Source organism: Temnothorax longispinosus, chromosome 5 (genome assembly GCF_030848805.1).
Source record: "Temnothorax longispinosus isolate EJ_2023e chromosome 5, Tlon_JGU_v1, whole genome shotgun sequence".
Lineage (NCBI taxonomy): Eukaryota > Metazoa > Arthropoda > Insecta > Hymenoptera > Formicidae > Temnothorax > Temnothorax longispinosus.
The window spans coordinates 9534972-9552421 of NC_092362.1; the positions used below are offsets into that span (position 1 = coordinate 9534972).

Here is a 17450-nt window from a genome sequence, read left to right on the forward strand (position 1 = left end):
TACGGAAATCCATAAAACACAGAAATTTTAAACAACCTAAAATAATGCCCTTAATTGTCTGAATACAACAAAAGAAACCCCATCTTTTTATCTCTTACCGTTCTCGAGTTATAAATTATTAAAGTTTCACATCCGCCATTTTGAATTTCCTACCCTTTAGACTTACAAAGACCAAATCACTTTTACATTAATATTTTAGTCTTTTATACATTTTAAGACCGAAAAATTTCATTTCTGAACGAAAATTTTGACACTTAATTATTATGACAAAAATGGAATCTCTCATACTCCAAAACACCAGTAACGTTAACGCCGATTTTCTATTTAAATTAATTAAACTAATAAACGAGATTAAAAATTGAATATTCGCCCCATAAAAGACGAGGATAGTTTAATACCAGTTCACAGAGAGTAAGACAAGGATAGCCCTATAGACTCTTAATAAATTAAAATAAAAATGAAAACAAATAGACGGAGATAAAACAATTATAGAAATACATTCTCTTATATTTATGGAAAAACACTACATTGAAATAACTATTATCTTATTAATATTTTTCAAAACAATTGTTATAAACAATTAAAATTATATCAATACCATTTTACTAACTACGTCATCAAAATCATCTCGAAAAACCGATCGACTTAATGAAAAAATACTTACTACAAGATTGTTCAATTTTGCAACTTATTTTTATAAACAATTATAAATAAATAATTAACCACACTAATAATAGCCGTTAACATGTGCCCCAGGTTATGCATAATAACTTTTGTATAAGTCAAAACCTCGTCACTCCTCTGGTTGAGGCTACAAAAAATTCCAAAGGGAAAGACACCCGGTATAACGGTTTAGCATGGGAGTTGTGCCATATAATTAATATTATACGCCCTAAATATCGAAAATTCGACTGGATCAAACTTCGATCCTTAATATCTCTTAAACTACGCCTGCTAAAAATACCCCGTTTGCATGTAAATTAAGTTTGAACCTTCCTCTTCAAGCCCGTATAAAAAACATAATTTTTAACAACTCGCTACACCTAATTAATTAACAAAATACATACCTCCGTCTGCATTCGTCCATATAATTGGCAATTATGTGGATGAAAACTCGTCCGGGTAAATACGAATTTTGACCGCGCATGTAAACTCTGCATCAGTACACCTACGAAAAATGATAATAACTTTTATTTCTGCAATTGTTTATTTACGAAATATTTATAACAATAAAATAACGAATGCTCATAAACGAGATGATATTAGAAATTCAAAACCTTTTAAATAAAGAGAACATAACAATATCAATACTCGAATTAAAGAGTACCAATTTATTTAATTAATAATTTGTTATTAACAAATACATATATCAACAATAAAATTTTCCAATACTATATTATACTTTAGTGAAAGTCCTACAATATATTTCCTATACACTCCTATCAAATTCCTAACCATTCGCGAGATATAAAAATAATAAAAATCTTAATATATATATATATATATAAACAATTTAATTTCATTGATTTCCTACTGTACTAATGAGAATGCTGACCATTTCTACCTGCACGGTATATTATTAACATGAAATTAGAATCATTATTACCGCCGCTAACATCATTTTTATCAATATTATTATTAACAAAAAATATATATACTTACTAAAATTAATATAAATCTCGAACGTCAAGCGTCGAAACGTCACCCACGAACCTGAAAAGATAGAATTGTATATGCGTAGCATAAGGAACGCGAATCCGAGCGAGATGCGAGTATTGTACGATCTGAAAGAGAGAAAGAGAGAGTCAGATATACCATATTAACTGTTAGACGAAGAGAGCAATATCTTTTATACTTTAGACATACTAATAATGACTTTAATTGTACTATTGAATTATTCTATTGTATGTAAAGTATGTCTGAAGAAACTTAAATAATATTTAACATATATTTGCACATTTTAAAATTAAAATATTAAAGATTTCTTATTTTCCTTTATAATAAAAGTCATATTGAAATTTCATAATGAAAGAAGGTATCGCTCTCAATACAAATCGCTGTTAGACTAGAGAATAAAATAGAATTCAGATGAGTCACCTGTATGACTCATTCGAGTGAATCTAGTCTTCGCATAGACCATATATGGACATGTCGAAATAGAACGCAACGCATGACCATATAAGGTAATGAATTTCAAGATACCACCCTATGACTCATTGCTGACAAGCGAGCCACACCACTAGAAGTAGACTCACATCCGCTAGACAACGCCTTATGACTCATTGTAACGAGGTGCGGTCACCTCCCACTACCGTTTCCAAAATTGTATAAAAGCGGAATCTTTCACCCTCTCGACGGAGAGTGTGGAACGAGCCAGGAAAGGTCACATATCTTATACTTGTTCCATCCTCCCACATAAGCCACTTGTATCGTAAAAGTTCTACAATAAATATCATACTCTTTTATATCAAAAGAAAGATAAAGATTATTGAATTACCTACCTTCGACGGATCCAAGGAGCCATAATCTACATCGCCGACCAACAGCTAATTATCCTGGAGTTTTACCTCCTTAACTGCAAGAAAAACCCATAAAAATTGATTTCGACGGAGACGTTCTGCCGGATCGAGCCACCTCGCATCACCCAGGACGTCACACATTAGAGGAAATCAGTCAAAAAGAGACAGAAGAGATACAAGTAAATCAAATAAATGATGCAAAAGAAACTGCCGCGTAGCGAAAGAATCGCAAAATTGATACGCACGCAACATTTAAATGAAGAAGAGAAGAAAACCATTATGGGCCGAGATTTCAGCGACGTATTGCATCTGGAAGGAGAACCACTGACATGCACAGATATTGTCGCGCATAAAATTACAACAAAGGCGGGTGGCGTACCGGTCAACGTCCAACCGTACCGATTGCCGGAAAAACATAAAGAAGAAGTAAATAGGTAAGTAAAGGAAATGCTAAAAAATAAGATTATTAAACCTAGCACGAGCCCGTGGAATGTGCCGTTGCTAGTTGTGCCAAAGACAAAAGATGCATCCGGAAAACAGAAATTAAGAGTGGTGATAGATTTTCGGTATGTGAATGATCTAACGATGGGAGATTTATTCCCACTGCCCAACATAACCGATATTTTAGACCAATTAGAAAATGCGAAATATTTCATCACGCTAGATCTCGCATCGGGATACAATCAAATTCCGATAGAAGAAGAAGACAAGTAAAAAACTGCTTTTTCTACACAGTACGGGCATTACGAACACAACGGATGACATAATTGTATATGGAGCAAGTCTACAGGAACTCAATATTAATCGAAGTATTAAGAAAACTGAGAAAATATAATTTAAAATTACAGCCCGATAAATGTGAATTTGTTCGGAAAGAAGTGACGTATCTCGGACAAGTAATAACGAAAAACGGAGTTTCACACGATTCTTCAAAACTAGAAGCCGTAAAAAGGTTCCCGACACGAGCAAAAGTAAAAGATATTCAGGCTTTCATTGAATTAGCCAGATATTACAGTTTACAGAAGATTTATTAAAGATTTCTTAGCGATTGCCAAGCCACTTACGAAACTAACCAAAAAAGATATCAAATTCGAGTGGAAGGCAGAACAACAAAACACAATTGAAATACTTAAAAACAAAATTAACTACAGCACCGGTATTAAAATACCCAGACTTCTCTCAAGAATTTATAGTGACTACCGACTCTTCAGATTACGCAATCGGAGCCATACTGTCACGAGGAAAATTAGCATGCAATTTTAATAAACTTTATTCAGTATACATAAAAACTACTTAATAATTTTAATAAACTTTATTCAGTATACATACATACATGTTGAGATCACTTGCTTATGCAAGATTTAAATACACAGGTCAATTTACCGGAACGTCCTCGTAGAACAAAGACGCCAAACTCTCTGATGTAACGTAACATATTAACGGATTAATGCAAACGTGCATCGTTGGTATAAAAAAACAATTTATTAGGAAATAAACTCTTGAATGCAAAATCTGTCTCTTATGCGCAGCGCTCGATACTACGAGATCTTAATAGGCTTTATCAAATATATAATCAAAATTTCCATAATCCAATTTTTCTGCAAAATATTCTAAGACTAAGAGATTTATAATTAAGGGACATTTTTTGAGGCGATGTGTTTCCTACAAATACGGGGATCCAAGATTTCAAAATCCAAAGTTTCTAAAAGCAGAAAATGTCTCTCCCGAGACATCCGAGCTTAAGAACTAATGAATTTAAAAACACGAAAATTCTTTAGATGCTTTTACATGGGTTTTACGAATAAGATCCTAAAAATATTGTGTGAACACTTACAATTTTGTAGGTTTACATTAATCATTAAACAAACATATTTAGTATTATGTATCTATATACATGAAATGTTATACAAGAAGTATTAACTGTAGTTTATATAAAAGTAGTTCATATAAAAAAAACAACGTACATATTAAACTAAATCACAAAATACTTTAATTAAATTGCACGTTTTACGAACACACTTAGCGCCAATGAAAGGAATAGGGAACAGTTCAATATTAATGTATGAAATTCATATGTAATTTATTAACACAGAATAGACGAACAGGGGGCGCTAAGAAACAGTGATGAAATTTTATTTTATTTCTGTTCCATATGCACAATGAATATGTTAATATTAAACATATTCATTGTGCATATGGCATACAGAAATAGAATAAAATTCCATCACTGTTCCTTAGCACTATTTCTCTGTTTGTCTATTCTGTATTAATAAATTACATATGAATTTTATACATTAATATTGAACTGTTCTCTATTCCTTTCATTGTGCGCAACCCCTTAAAGTACGCTTTGGCTCTAAATAAAAGGAAAACAAATAAATTATTGCTGACTCATATATAAACTTTACATTATTAAGCACACCTCTCACTTACAGCTTCCGAACTCTCAGAGCAGGAATCCTCACTATCTGACTTGTCGTCTCCAGGAACTTCCAAATTATGTAAATGTTCAGTTGTAGGGGTTTTTTTTGTGTCACAGGATTGGGCGTTTTTATAGCCTTGTAATTCATTTTCTTCCTGGCTGCTGAAATTGCCCCGTTGAAGTATTTGTTCAGTTTGGTTCTATTCATTTGCTCCTCAATAAAAGTCTGCGGCATATGTCTCTTATCTTTCATCCAATGGCAAAACAATGATGAAACTGCACTTTTTTTAGTAGGAGTTTGTTTAGGATTAAGGTAAAATCAGGTGGCAGGGCGCTGTCGCGAAAGTAATCGCCCCTGGCGCAAGCACAAACAACCCTCGGGCTTGACTCGACTTTATCCGAGATCACCCGAGTATCGCGCTGACCGTTTCGACAGCGCGATTGCAAAACGCGCACGCGTATTCCTAAATATGTATACCGCGCAACGCGTTACATCGCGGATCCATGTGATTTGCCCTTCGTGAGGCCCATACCCCCGCCGAGGGTCTCCTCTCGGGACGAAGGATAATCGATCTCGATCCGCGCTCTCTTCTGTTCTCTGCCGCGACAAGAGACACATCGAGCCGGGCGTTCGCGACATTGTGCCTATCGGGAGTGATCTCGACCGCCAGTGCGTGAAGTCCGTACTCAAGTTTCATCGCGAGCCGCATCCGTGAGATCGCCGCGTGAAACATCTCGAATCGCTCTATCACTCGTGCCGCGAAGAGTGAGCCGTTTTCCGACTGCGAGGAGTTCGGTATTGGGGGACGCGAGAAGCCCTGTGCGAGGGGTAGTTTCGAGCGTACCAGTGTCGTCGCGAGCGGCATTAGTCGTCGCGCAATATATCTCGTCATACGAGATTGACGAGAATTGTCGCCCGCAATCGAGTGGGCAACGCGCACAAACGGATCACGTGATCACCGCGTGCGGTACCGTGATCCTCATCTAAAGGACCGTACAGACGGCGAACGAAACCGTCACAGACAGTCAGCCCGGGTATAGTGAATGCAACAACTGTTGTGATAACCGAGCGTAAGTGCAAGCGAGCACTTCTCAATAACTCAGCGAAGGGAATTCGATCGCGATATCGACCCCTCTCTCGCGGCCATTTTGTCGCGCCGCGCCGTTCGTGAACACGGACCATCAGCGTGGATGTAACGAGTAGTGATTGTGTAAAACGCGAACTCACTATCGCGTACCCGAGACAAGAAGAAAGCCTGAGCATCTCGCACCTCGTGACCGCGGTCGCTCGTCTGCTTCGCGCCAAGATATCCGTTGACCGCGAGCAAGATCTCCGACCGCGAGGGCGGTCATCTACCGCTCTACAAGATTTCCGTTTCGCGAGCCACGCAGACAGAAGGAGCGACTCAAGATTTCCGTCCCGCCATCCCGCGAATGCTCCGGGTGCTCGGGTGCGTGAATGCGAGAAGTACTCTATGTGCAATAAAGTGTGTTTGTCAGAATAACCCAGCGAGCGTTTTTTGAACCCTCTTTTCGCTACCTCCTTGGTTCTTGCCCCGCGCCCTGGACAGGGTGGTCCCGGCATACTTCGTGTCCTGAGGGTACCTCGGTCGCGCACGAAACAGAGTTAATGTCGGTTCCTGGTCCCTTAACATTACGTTGTTCACGCACAGAACGTTCAGCCAGCTTGTCAGGTCCCCAGACAGCATAGCATGCACTTTTTATGAATGAGCTGAACTCTTTTTCACGCATAAGTTTCTCGTAAATCATTGTAGGTATCCAAACATCATTTTCTATATGAGTTGTTCGTTCTTTTGACGCATTAATTTTATTCTCATATTGAGGTGCATTATCACCAATATCATCTGCAATTATTAGAAACATTAAAACGTATTATAAATGTAGAATTTAATAATATAAAAATAAAATAATTAAGGACTCAATAATAATAAAAACATAAAAAAAAATTGGCAATAAGAGAGTCGGCGCGATTATTAGTGCGTAATGTCAAAAGACACAGATATATTTTTATATTACAAGTTTCCGGACGTTTCGGCTTTTTTTCGAGCCATCCTCAGCAGAAAACTATAAGAACTAAATGATTGCTATCAGATAGTCCGGAAAATGGAAGGTGGTCAACAATATAAAATAAAAATACATTAAAGATTAAAGTGTCCATGACTGTTGTCACGATAGATCGCACGACACTCAATATAGCAATCATTTAATTTTCATGGTTTTCCGACCTCCTAATCCGAAAGCTCATGGTTATGATGGAGAATGGTTTATTGTACTGCTGAGGATGGCTCGAAGAAGAGCCGAAACGTCCGGAAACTTGTAATATAAAAATATATCTGTGTCTTTTGACATTACGCACTAATAACCGCATCGACTCTCTTATTGCCAATTTTTCTTTTATGTTCTTAATAGTATAAAATAAATTCTTACCATGAATCGTACGGTTGCTGATCGTTTCTAGGATAGTAACGATATCTTTTCCGGTTTTTTCGGTAAGGTTGTAATTTCCAGATTTTTTAAAGTATCATATTGTTCTTTCCAATGCCTTGCTCTGTTTTTAGCATGTTTCAGTTTCTGTAAACATTCATCTAATTCTCTTTGTTTTTCTTTTAGTAAATCATTACTTGAACACTTGTCTTCTTCATCATTAGAAGCATTGGATGCTTCACTCCCAACATCAGCACTGGAATGTAACGACCGCTGCTTAGATGCATTTACATAAGCAGCAATAATAGAAGTATTAGTCTCCTTTGTAGATTTTTTACAAAGCTCTTGATCAATCTAAAAATAATTTATTAAAAAATTACATGAATTCTGAATAACACACGCAGCAAATATAAGAAAGTGTTTCAAACTAAGGTTGCACGATTCTGAATTAATTCTTTTCCGAACAAATTTGGAGAAAAAGGGTTGTTCGTGTTTGTTCGGGCGCGCAATAAACGCGCCGAACGAATCGCCGAATCCGTTCCGCGAGAACGCGAGATATCACGAATGGCTCCGCTCAGCCTTTCAACTATGAGACGACTGGGGCTTCAGCTTGAACGCGGACTCGATCGCTTGTTAGGAATTTGAGTGGAAGGCCCAAAAGATAGCAATTGACTTATAATACATATAAACTTTATTCGATATAATAACAAAACTGACGAAACGCGAGATGTACAGACAAATTAGTGCAAATGCACTCGGCGCGCTGTGACTTGTAGTTTTGAAGTGCGGTTTTACATAAAGTGCGCACAGAAACGCGGTAGAAACGAGAGACGGTATCGCGAATGCAATTGTCGCGGTGTGACGGAGTTGCGAAACGCGGTCTTACGTCCGATGCCTACAAAGACGCGGTAGGTAGATACGGCAGGAAGCGAAGCACCGGGGCCACGACAGCGAGAGGGCTCGCTACGAGGTCGAGCATGCTCGACCCCGCGGGATCGTGATTGTCGGTTTGGTAGGCTGGAGTTCGGGGACACCTGAGAGCTCTCAGTCGAGACTCGGAGCACCGGACCTCGTTTTATGTGTCGCCCTAGGAAGTTGGATAGGGTAGGCTTCGTCGAAGGCAGCAGAGAGCCGGAGATAAGACGAAGTGCCGGCTCCTGTCGGAGCGCCGACTTAAATACCCCGACGCGGCGGGTTCGTTGGAAGGGAGGCCGGCGGTCGGGCGAGCCGCGTGGGGATGCTGACGCGCGCTCGCCTTCGGCGCGGATCGGCTCCTTCCGGCGGTTCCGAACTTATCGATAATTTTGCGTGAGAAGCAGAAGAAAAGTATATCGCAGTACATATAACGGACGGATACAATTTTTATATTAATAAATTGGGGGAATCCCCAACAGTGTTGCTTGCATCCCAGTGAAAACAACCTAGTCAAAATGATGTCAAAGTGACATCATTTCACTTGGTTACCTAATGCATTAACCAAATTAAGGATTGTATACGTCATAATGTTTCTGTACCAGTCGCAATGAAACCTTGAGAATCAGATTCAAATGACGAAACATTTTAGTCTTAATTATTCTGTCATGACAATTCTGTCATGATGAATCTGTGTCGGGAAACATCGGATCCCAAAAACCTTTAAAAAGATTATATTTATTATATATAACATAAAAAGTGATAATAAAATAAAACATTACCTTCTGGAGTATTTAGTCGCTCATATTTCCGTCGATGTCGTGAGCATTTATTTTTACGTTTTTGTAATTCTTCTTCTGACAACGACAAAGTCTTATAATACTAAAAATCAAATATCATGAATTACTTTTTTATGAGCAAAATATTTATATATTTATTTATTTATATTTATATTTATATTTACTTATTTATATTTAGATTTATTTATTTTAACATTTATTTTTAATTTATATTTATATTAATTTATATCAGAGTTGAGTAAATAAATATATTTTTTAACTAAATTAAGTTAAAATTAATGGCTTATAAATTTAATTTAGTTACGTTAAAACTTAAAAGTTACATGAACAAAAAAAAATAAACGCGTGGTCGCCACGCGCGTTAGAAGTGAAACTTCTGAAGGCAAGGCTTTGCCATAACTTTTCTGAAATTAATACAAAAACAATGCAACGGAATTAGTCACTCCGAGCCGCCCGCAACTCGAAAATATAGTGTTACACGCAGTTCTCACTATATCCGTCTCGCCAGTGCCGTACGCCTGATCGAATTTTCGTGACGCGTTTTCGAGTCGCAAAATCGAATTTACTTACCGATCCAAAAGGAGTTTCACTTTGTACGCCTGTTGGTCGAATTTTCGTGACACTATTTTGTGACGTTTTTTCGTGTCGCACAATCGAACTTACTACCGTACCAAAGAAGTTTCATTTCGTACGCCTATTGGTCGAATTTTCGTTACACTTTCCGTGTCGCACAATCGAACTTACTACCGTACCAAAAAAGTTTCATTTCGTACGCCTATTGGTCGAATTTTTGTTACACTTTTCGTGTCGCATAATCGAACTTACTACCGTGCCAGAAGAAGAACCGTCTCGTCAACGCCGTACGCTTATTGGTCAAATTTTCGTTACACTTTTTGTGTCGCACAATCGAACTTACTACCGTACCAAAGAAGTTTCACTTCCGTTACACTTTTTCGTGTCGCGAATCGAACTCACTACCGTGCCTAAAGAAGTTTCACTTCAAAATATCAAAAAATTTGACCTTTCGCCAAATTTCACTGTATTAATTATATATCCCACACAGCACATAATATTGCAGAAATATTGCAGTAATATTGCAATATGGTGGAAATATTACGTATTACAATGAAATATTTCAGAAATATTACTGATGTATTACACGTTTTTAAATAATATTGAAATATTACAGTAATATTGCTAAAATATATTGTTGAAATATAATACTTTAAGTAGCAAAATAATGTCAAATGACATTTTAATGACATTTTATTGACGTCATTAAGACGTTATTAAGGTATCACACAATTATACGTATTGCACAGGTCGCAGCACCGACCCCCACCATTTTCGGTCTTCTCTCGGTGTCTCTTGCATGGCTCCGTGGGACCACGCAATCACGTGTACGACACCGCACAGAAACAATCGTTTTAATTTCAGGTAATTTTTCTTTATTTAATAAATATTGTTCACACAAATATTTTTAAAAGTATTTTTGTATAATTATTACTAATATGTACATTGTACATATATATTTGGCGATTGGTCTTTAAATCCAAAAATAGAGATTACGTGGCATAATGGTCTGCAAAAACCACGTTAATATCATAAAAATCATTTTGAGTCTGGAACCCATGTTGAGCCCAGTAGGGTCAACGACCATCAATGACCATCTTAAAATACATATATTTGCCTTTATAACTTTATTGAACGAGTCTCTAATAAAATTATTTATTAACGGCTTTATACTTAAATCTTGATGCTAACTTAACCTCAAAATTTTTAACAGTTTAATCCAACTGGAGCCCTTAGTTGGAGATACGTGATAGAAATATGCCGATCCCAAATCTCTTAAAAAGCAGTTTAATCATTAATTAAATGATTTAACCATAATTATTTAACCATTTACATGATTTTATAATAATTATTGTTCTTATGCTATATGTTACAGTATTGCTTTCCATCAGTGGATGTTTATGCAGTCCAGAGCAGCATCAAGTAGTTTGATAGAAGAGCAAAATATTTATTTATTAGATATGTAAGTAAGTTCGTCGGAGTGAAAAGTGGTACAGGACTTTTTCACTTGATTTGGTTTCAAGAATATACTGTTGCAATAGTATTCTAATTTCTTTAAATAATTGTGTACACATGAAAACTTCAAGAAAATGTATACACAAATATTTAAAGAAATTAGGTATTATTGCAATAGCATATTCTTGAGACCATATCAAGTCAAAAAGTCTTGTATCATTTTCCCCTTCGACAAGCATTTATCAAGATATAAGCTAAATATTAAAAAAATTATCAAATCTTTCTTGAATATCCCAAAAAGTATAAGGCAAATAAAAATGTTACAGACAAAAGTTGTTTATATTAATTAGTAGAAATAGATGATGTAATAAAAAAAAGAGTTATTATGTTAAAAAATTGACTTGGACCCTACTGGGCTCAACATGGGTTCCAAACTCAAAATCTAATAAGATCATCCATTATTCCTCTATAAACCCTCCAACTTTTATCTGAAACATTTTTCCAATAAACCAATACTTTCTGAGATAATCAGTGAAGATAATTGGCATACAAAATAAAACTCACCTTGTATAATTAGATATAAATAATAATTACAGCTTTTGTATTATGTTATAGTGTTACGTCATTCTTTATCAGTGGAAATTCATACAGTGCAGAGTAGCATGGAGCAGTTTTGAAGAAGAAAGAGATAGAAAGATAATATCAATATTATTTTCTTAATATTGTATGTAATACTATTATTAAAAATAACAATTTGATAAAATTTAATAATATTCATTAAAATGTTTTAATTTTTAGCAATATTAAATAAATATTATCTAATATTACATAAATAATATTATTGCGTTTACAATATCAATATTATTTTAAAATTGTATGTAACAATATTGTTAAAAATAATTTAATAAAATTTAATAAAAATTATTAATTTGGTTTTTTAATTCCTAGCAATATTATACAAATATCACGCAAATATTATAGTAATTTTATTGTAATATTACTGATATATTGCAGTAATATTACCGCAATATTACTGAAATAAATATCAGTAATATTACTGATATTCATTTTCGTGGACATTTTAATATTACTGAGATATCTCAGTAATATTACTGCAATATTTCTGATACATTTCATTGTAATATTGCAATGGAAAAATAATATTGCTGCAATATTTCTGCAATATTATGTGCTGTGTGGGATTTGACTATTTTATAATGCATATTCTTAAAGTTTACACTTTTCTGAATAAAATTCGATACTAATAATTTAAATTTTATCAAGCCAAAGATGTGAAAAAAAATCGAGAAGAATCCTACCGTACTCTATGTTCAAGACGCCATTTTGTATTGTTCCGTCGCGCGAACTTTAGCGAACTTTCGTTTATTTACTTTTCACACGATGTACTTTCGATATTTCATAGTTAGAGTTGGTTATCTCGTCGTTGCCGGTTCGGTAACAAATTTCGGGGTGAGTTGCAGGCTTAATACTAATATTAAGGTCTCTACAACCTTTATTTCTATGTGATAAAATCAAATATGTCAAAAGAATCGTATTCATTATTATTAACGTTAACGCGAGTATCATGTATATAATCAAAAATTCGTTCGCGATTTCTCTGTCGTTCGTCATGCTTATCTAAGATACGCTGCGTTCGTTAACAATGTCCTTATTTCCATGTTTCAGACATTCGACCAACCTTCACTCGGTCTGCGAATCAGCTGTCACCTGTCACCGCGTCATTCAGACTGGATCTGCTGGCTCGACTGGATCAGCTGCTCGACAGGAACTCCTTCGTCACTATCGGACAACGGAATGGTGATGTCTGCATCGAAACTGGTATTCTCCTTATCTGAATTATCGTTATTGGGAAGGGGAGTGGAAGTATGTATGCGGGGATCGGTGGATTTAATTTCCGCCTTGGTCTTCACACCCACCTTGGTCACGGATGTTGATTCTCGCCTCGCTGACATCTGGGCTATGGCTTTCCCTTTCAATAGGAGGTCGAGTTGTGTCAATGGGACCGACTGGCCTTTTGGCGTCGGTTGCAAGATTTAGTGCGAAAGTGTTCAATCCATTTATTTATAATTATTTACATTATTCCCTGTCGATTTAATTATTAATTATTATATTATCATGCGTGCGATAGGTTTAAGTACATCATACTTATCTTTTATACTTACCTTATTTACGCCGGTTCCGGTGATGAGACGAGACGATTCCACGATGATCCTGGGTACCTGAAAAAGAAAAATAGATTAGAAAGGGGTAAAATTACCCGTATACTTACCTAAAGACACGGGAGTCGTCAAAGTGACTGTCTTGTAGTCACTCGGTGCAAATCGAGTGGCTCCCTGCGCGATTAAGCGTATTTCGTCGTTGCAGCGACGTGATTGGTTCCCACACGGCAGAGCGAGCGATAGCCAGTTCACGTCGTTGCACTTTTAGTGTAGCACCTTCAGAGTGTAGTTGCGCTGAGTCCTGACAACGACTCAGCGTATCCAGGTGCACGTAGTGCAGATGGAGTCGTACCGTCTACACCACTGATATATATAAATGGATTGCTGATATGCTCTTGGCGATGTACCCAATTGAGGGTCCGCCATTTTACACGTCCAAAGTACGCGCATGCGTGGTGGACTGACTGCGTCGGATGGGTGCCAGTGGGTGCGTACGGGTGCGCATAGGTGCGTAGGTGCATAAAAAACTTATTGAGTAATTTTGAGAAATGGTGAGATGTTGCTTTTGCCAAAACATCCAAAAAAAAAGGATGTGGGCGAACATATCATAAGTAAGTATAAATCGAATAATCTATACACAACATTTATGAAATGTGACAACTACAGGTTATGTTTTCGGGTTTGTCAATTAATTATTTTCACATTTCATAGATTAGATTGCTAAAGAAAACTAGTTATTAAAATATTTAACATTTTGTTCTATTCTGTATATAATCCATCTTTTACAGATTTCCTTTAGCAGATATATTTCTACTAGAACAATGGGTTAACAATGTACCCTTAAAGCATTGGAAACCTAGTAAAGAAAGCTTATTGTGTTCAGATCACTTTACTGAGGACTGTTTTGATAGATCTGAATTTAGAGTACGCTTGAAGCGTAATAGTGTTCCAACTCGTTTCGGAGATCCCCCGGGATCCTGTGTAATATGCAAGCGCAAGCGTTCGCATCAATCTCCTTATTCATTTTTCAGGTATATTCTCCAAATGTTGTATTATTTAACATTAGTTCTACAGTTTTACATTTCATTTATATTTATGCGATATTTATTCTATTTAGGTCTTCCTTGGAAAAACCAGAACTTCTCAATAAATGGTTGGGGAATATGAATATGCTAAACTGGAGGCCTACTGAAACTAGTTGTTTATGTTCAAGTCACTTTGAAGCATCTTGTTTAAGAAAAGTAAAAGGAAAATACTGGAAATTAAAAGAAAATAGTATTCCAACAATATTCACTTCTATTGACTGTACTTTATTGGATGAAACTTCAGGTAAATTAAACATTAATAATTTTGTTATAATTTCTATCTCATTTTTTTATCATAATATTAAGAAAGAAATGTAATTCCTAATTCTTGTAGAATTTTTTGCATTTAAGGAAAATGTTCCACCTCCAACTGAAAGCAACATTATAACAAACTCAGTACCACATCATGAACTGCACGATGTGGCAATGAAAGAAAATAGTATTCCAACAATATTCACTTCCAGTGACTGTAGTTCACTGTATGAAACTTCAGGTAAATTAACCATCAATAATTTTAATATGATTTTTATCTAATTTTCACCATAATATTAAGAGAGAAATTATGATAGTAATAATAAAAAGGTAATTCCTAATTTTTTGTTTCATAGAATTTCTTGCGTGTAAGAAAAATATTCCACCTGCAACTGAAAGCAACATAACAACAAACTCAGTACCACATCATGAATCGCACAATGTGTTAACAATCAATTCAATTCCTGTTGATGAAGCAAGAAGAAAAAGCTCTCATAATGTTAGCAACATAACTATGAAGACACTTCATAATTCTGGTAAGGATTATTCAAGGATGAATGATAAACATATGTATGAGAAAAAAATACATGAAATGAGAAAATTCACAACATATTATTGACAATTTTGCAGATAATGCAGGAAGAGGACTAACGTCCATGCAATTCGACTCTACAACAGCATCTCCAGTTTGCAAATCGCGGCGGATTATAGACCATGATCATCATTATGAAAGTTCTCCCACAACGCTACGTCGTAGACTATTTAATTGTGAACAAAGGTTGAAGGAAAAGGAAAAGATCATCAAGTTGCAGAAAAGGAAACTCAATCGGCTGCACAGAAAAGCATCATTTTTCCGAGAGATGATTGATGAGCTTCGTAGTTCTATGAAAGTTCAAATTTCCGAAGCTTGTTTACGTTCTTTACAATCTATAGTCGATCCAGGTGTCAAAGAATTTTTGCAACGTGTCATTGATAATGGTGAGTCAAACTCCATTTCAAGAATGCAATACCCATCGGCCCTTCGTAGTTTCGCGTTAACTCTTTTTTACTATTCACCTAAAGCCTATAATTATGTGCGTGATAAAATGAAATCAGCTCTGCCTGCACTAAGTACATTACGTTCATGGTACAATTCCATTGATGGTGAAGCAGGATTCACTGCTGAAAGTTTTGAAGCTTTATCACGAAAAGTTGAGGAAGCCACAACAAAAAATTAGCAGATACTCTGTTCATTGATGATAGATGAGATTGGAATTAAAGTAGGGACACAACATGGTAGAGATGGAAAGGTTTATGGTCACGTTGATTATGGACCAGAATCTGTGCTAAATGACAATTCAAAAGAAGCCAAAAATGCCTTAGTTTTTATGGTAGTTGGTCTGGATAGTAATTGGAAATTGCCCATTGGTTATTTTCTCATCAATGGAATTGAATCAAAAACATCCGCGGTATTAATTGAAAATGCATTAACTCAATTGCATGAGACCGGTGTTGAGGTTGTGTCTTTGACTTTAGATGGGCCTAATGAACATTTTGCAACTGTTCGAAGATTGGGGGCAATTTTTTCTAAAAATAAAGTACAGCTCTACTTTTTCCATCCAATAACTTCTAAACCTATATACGTTATCTTTGATGCTTGTCACATGCTCAAATTGATCCGTAATGCATTTGGTAAAGGACAAATTCTACTAGATAATGAGGGAAATAAAAATTGAATGGAGATACATTGTAACATTAGCTAAACTACAAGAGATAGAAGGGTTACGTGCAGGGAACAAATTACGTTTAAGACATATTGATTATTTTAAAATAAAAATGAAAGTGAATTTAGCGGCTCAGACTCTGAGTCAGAGTGTTGCCGACGCGTTGGAGTTTTGTTTAAAAGAACTGCAGTTACCAGAATTCAAAGGTTGTGAAGCAGCGATCAAATTTATCCGTTCAATTGACATTTTATTCGATTTCTTGAATTCTCGTAGCCCTTATCAAGGATACACGGCCCCGTTAAGAATTACGAACGAACATATATGGAGATCGCGAATCGAAGAACTTTTAACGTACATTTCAACGCTGCGAAACGCAGAAAATAAATTGATGTTTTCATCAACCCGTAAAGTAGGATTCTTAGGAATGTATTCTGCCTGTTTGGCTGTGATAAGTTTATATGAGGAGTTCAAGCACCAAATTCTCAAATAAAATATTTATTGACGTACAAATTGAGTCAGGATCATTTAGAATTATTTTTTTGTGCTCTTCGGGCTCGCAGTGGTTGGTGTCCCAACCTCACTGCTATGCAATTCAGAGCCTCATATAAAAGACTGCTGATTCATAATGAAATAAAAGCCACAAATGGCAATGTGACAATGCAAGATAATACCAAATTTTGACGGTTAGTTCAGGTTTAGGAAAAAAAGCCTTTTTAGATAGATATGATCCAGAGGTTTATGATACTATGGCCAATATACGCGTATGTAACAAATATGATTTGACTGATAAGCCAACGATTGTAAGAAATAGTTCTGGCGCGAGTAAAACTAATTGCGAGTTACCAGAACTACTGAGTGGTTTTTCACAGAATGCTATTGCTTACATATGTGGCTATGTAGTTCGTAAAGTTTGGACGAGAATTAAATGTGAAACATGTCGTGGAGCTCTTATGTGTTGTGATATTGAACCTAAGAATCTTAAGAACAATATTGAAACTAATTATTCAGATGATGCTACAGAGTATTTATCGCATAAAAATGCTTTGAGATTAATTGTGACTAAAAGCAAGGGTAATTTGATACCTCCATCGTTAGGCGTAAATA

At 35.9% G+C, this 17450-nt stretch overlaps 1 long non-coding RNA gene and 2 pseudogenes across 1 annotated transcript; 1 reads left to right on the plus strand and 2 right to left on the minus strand.

Moving 5' to 3' along the window:
• Nucleotides 1-4743: 4743 nt before the first annotated feature.
• On the minus strand, nucleotides 4744-8945 carry LOC139812947 (uncharacterized; annotated as a pseudogene).
• Nucleotides 8946-12852: 3907 nt separating this feature from the next.
• LOC139813215 (uncharacterized) lies at nucleotides 12853-13320 on the minus strand. The gene is made up of 3 exons (XR_011732079.1): nucleotides 13310-13320; nucleotides 13064-13230; nucleotides 12853-12951 (listed from the first exon to the last, which is right to left on the minus strand). It is a non-coding gene; the product is annotated as an uncharacterized lncRNA (long non-coding RNA).
• Nucleotides 13321-13764: 444 nt separating this feature from the next.
• LOC139812949 (uncharacterized) lies at nucleotides 13765-15860 on the plus strand (annotated as a pseudogene).
• The last annotated feature ends 1590 nt before the right edge of the window (nucleotides 15861-17450 follow it).